This window comes from Teleopsis dalmanni, chromosome 1, assembly GCF_002237135.1.
Source record: "Teleopsis dalmanni isolate 2A chromosome 1, ASM223713v2, whole genome shotgun sequence".
NCBI classification, from domain to species: Eukaryota; Metazoa; Arthropoda; class Insecta; order Diptera; family Diopsidae; genus Teleopsis; species Teleopsis dalmanni.
The window spans coordinates 186454867-186458829 of record NC_051846.1 but is presented as its reverse complement, the minus strand read 5'-3'; the positions used below and the strand labels follow the sequence as shown (position 1 = coordinate 186458829).

General features: G+C 27.5%; 1 long non-coding RNA gene across 1 annotated transcript; it reads left to right on the top strand.

Annotated features, from left to right (window-relative positions):
* On the top strand, nt 1-1697 carry LOC119670749. Its single transcript, XR_005251727.1, has 4 exons — nt 1-949; nt 1011-1149; nt 1199-1556; nt 1614-1697. It is a non-coding gene; the product is annotated as an uncharacterized LOC119670749 (long non-coding RNA).
* Nucleotides 1698-3963: the final 2266 nt, after the last annotated feature.

Here is a 3963-nt window from a genome sequence, read left to right as displayed (position 1 = left end):
TATAGTTTCAAAATTTTTTACTAATAAACAAATTCGTTACAAACTTCTGACCAAAAGAGCTTTCAAAATGCTTGGCAAAATTTTGAAAATTGTGGAGAAGAACTATATTGATATTCTAATGGTGTCTGGCGTTTTGGTATATTCATTTTTGCAGTTACCAGTCATCGCTAAAAGTGGTTTCATCACAATTCTAGCAGTTTCTATGTTTACAATAGGAATACTTGGAATTTTGTATCAGATTTCTGCTGGTAGCATGCCTGAAAGAGATTTCGCTGGCAGGGATGTACCAGCGATTATATATGTGTATGTTGCTGACTTATGTATAACACTTATTGTTGCAAATTTTATTACAAACCTTTTTTGCTTAATGTGTCTGGAAGATTCGGTAAATACTACGGAAATAATAAACACTTCGCTTTCTCTTGGAAACAGTACGATTTTCTATCCAATAGAGACTCAAATACCCACAAAAATTGGTTCCATAATTGCTAGTATGGCGTTTGTCATCGGTCTAATTCCGTATTACAAGGAAGTTATGAATTTTGATTTATTGTTTATTTTCGCAAATCTCAATGAGAATCAATTATCTGATGTAATAGGTCATATTAAAAGTTTACAACAAGAAAATGCTATACAAGATAGAAGTTATAAGATCTGTCAGTACGGATATTTTCCAATTTACTACGTTCTTTCAACTAATCCTGATGGCGAGAGCGCAGCACTTTCGCTACACAGTATTATGACAATGAGAATACTTCTTGTATAATTTGTATAAAATTTCTTTTAATTTTATACAATAAAAAAAAAATTTAAATCAATTGCACAAACTATACATAAAGAAATAATGTGGCAATAAAAAAGGATGTGCAATGATGAATAAAAACAACTTAAGAAATGATGTATAAGTGATTTGATAATGAAACATTTTATTGGACAATATTTGTTAAAGGTAAAAAAATTACTAATCCGAATTAACACTTCTATTTCGAACAAATATTTTTTTAAGGTAGATTGTTATCGTATATATAGAAGAACTTCCAGAATCGTATTCATTGTAAGTGACATCATCCCAGAGCAAGGCATGTTCAGTTTAGAGTACTGGTAAATAGCGGAAACGTTTTTAGTAAAAGTTGGGCCATAGTACTCAAAGTATAAATAATTTCACTTTTCCAATCATTTCATAACAAAATGTTTTTAGATTATATATATTGCTGAATAGCGGAAAAGTTTCATGAAAGTTCAATTAATGAAATTTAGATAAAAGTTCTTAATGTCGAAGGACTTGTACTCTTGTTACAATTGATCAGATGTGTACTCAAAATAATTTTACAAGATTTTACGATATTTATTTATGTCAAATGGAACTTTACTGGTGATTTTTGGATGACGAACTAAAACAAACATTTCCACATTATATACAGAATGCTTTAAGATAGTTTTGATGTCCTTAGAACAAGACAGAGCAATTAATATAAAGAAACCTATATTCCAGCCTATATTCCAACCTGAAGTTTTCTAGCTTTTTCGTAAACCGGAACAAGTACTCCATGTTGCAGGTAATATATGTTCAGTATTCGCTTTGTTTCTAATGAATACATTAATCACCATATTAGATAAACTTCTAGGCATATTGGCTATTGTTGCATTATCGTTTAAGCTGTATTGTACCACTAAATAAAAAAGACTCTTAAAATAAATCTGAGATATTTTGGAGCTTATAATATAAAAATATAAATAGTTAAAGAATATTTTAAAAACCGAGGACACCGACTAAAATTTTGTTGCAATTACTATATTTTTAAAGATTTCTATTATAGATATTATTTATAATTATTACAGTAATAAACTCCATTCTATTTTTAAAAAAAATCAGACTTTTTATAGCTCTAAATAAAGTATAATGAATTATATTTTTATTATATACTAACTAGCAAGCAAACATTAAATAATATATTAAATTGGTATTGATTTATAATACCATAAATATAATATTGATTATAATAGTTGCAATCTCAAAAAAATGTTAAAAGAATCTTAATAACGTCATTAACTAAACGAATCATTATATTTTTCGAGATTCTTCAAATTTTTAACTAAAATGATAAACAGTATATTGATTGATAAATAAGGCTTGCGGGTATATATAGTATTTATCTGATATCAGTTAGTCTTTTTGAACATCAATGGAGTAGAAGATGCACCATCTCGATGCCTTTATAGATATAAACACGTTTCATGAACCGTATTTGGGGTCTAAGTTCATTTTGCAAAACTTTTATACAATAAATCTTTGTTTGGTGTATGGGTCGGGTCATTCTTTTACAAATCGGAGGGATTTTGGCAAAAAATGACCTCATCACCTTCGATTTGGCTAAAATTTTTTTTATGAGCTCTTTTTATAAAATAAGAAGATCCGTAACTCGGAAAAAATTTTGTATTTTTTTTCTAGAAGATATGGATCTTAAAAATCGGCATTATAAACACATTTTCAAATAGCCATATCTCAGGCTATATAAAAGCTATATATGATATACCATAAATGAATTGATTGAACTTTTAAGAAATAATTTAAACAATTAAGATTGTTTATATTTAAGTACTAAAATATTAATCGTTAAATTACATAAAAACATTTTCTTCATTTTTCTTCTTCATTTTATATTTTATTTAGATTCAGTTTAAGTTTCACTAAGAATTAAAAATTTTCGGGATGGCAATATTTTTTGAATTAACATTTACTTGGCGTTTTAATACCATATTCGTCGCAAAAAACCCTATACCCTTGTATCCAACTGGATCCATCCAGTTGAGTTTATGTTGTTAAACAAATTTTACTGATGAGTAGCTTGACAGACTTTTCAAAAAGTCTGTTCCTTTCTCTGTTAGTCAAAACTGAGTCACAGAAAAATTATTATATGTTTGTATACCTATTGTCTATTTTTCGTTTAAGTTTCCGCAACTTTTATAATAAGTGTTGAATGGAAGGCACAGTTTCTATGCGTGGGATTCTTATAAGCAAACAACCAGAAAGAACTGCAATGAGCCTGACAGTATGGTTTTGGTCCCTTTTAGTTTCATGGTTTTATTATATGAGGAATTACTGAAATGGAAGAACTTGACTCTAGTTGATATTAATGAACTCATCAGTCGTGGATATGATTACGATTGTTTCTAAGACTGTGTGTATTCTGTTCAGTTATAGTTGATTATAGCACAAAAGTTTTGCTATGGTTAACTATGGTGCTTTACTCCTTTCGGAGCGGTTACCTCTATTAACTTTCTGTCCATGTATCTATCATATCTAAATGCTTTAGAATCACAAACTTAAAAGTAAAATTTTTATTTGAATTATATATTTGTATAAGCAATTCTTTGTACTAAAATCTTATTTAAGAAAAATATATTTTCCTTGTAACTACCCTGTGTGTTTTCACAATGATTAAGTTAAATGAATAGAAAATTCTAAGGTTTCCAATATTTTTTTTCTCATTTAAATTCACTTTTTTAATCATTAATGAATTTTCTACCAAATTAGTATGAAAAAGAGGCCATATTGATTTTGCATGAATTTTGATTTAATTTATCCCAGCCTATATTTCGCTTTTCTTCGTCTGCCAAATGGGTTAATTGAACAAACTGAAAGGGCAGGAAATCACGTATTAGCATCCTTAAAAATGTTTTGCAATTAATTTTCGCATAATTAACGCTTCACAAAACATTTTTCATGTTAAAAATATTTAACATGAGAAGTTATATTTTTATAATTAAATTAATGAAGTTTTGGGTAATTATATATTCGGTTATTTTGAAAATCGAAGTTTAAGGATATTTGATATACGAATATGTACAAGTATATTATAGAAATAAAAATCCTCGAATTTAATTTTTAATTATGGTAGATTTTGTTTTTAAACATAACATTTTAATATTATTATTATTACAAATAAGTACAAATTTTTTATT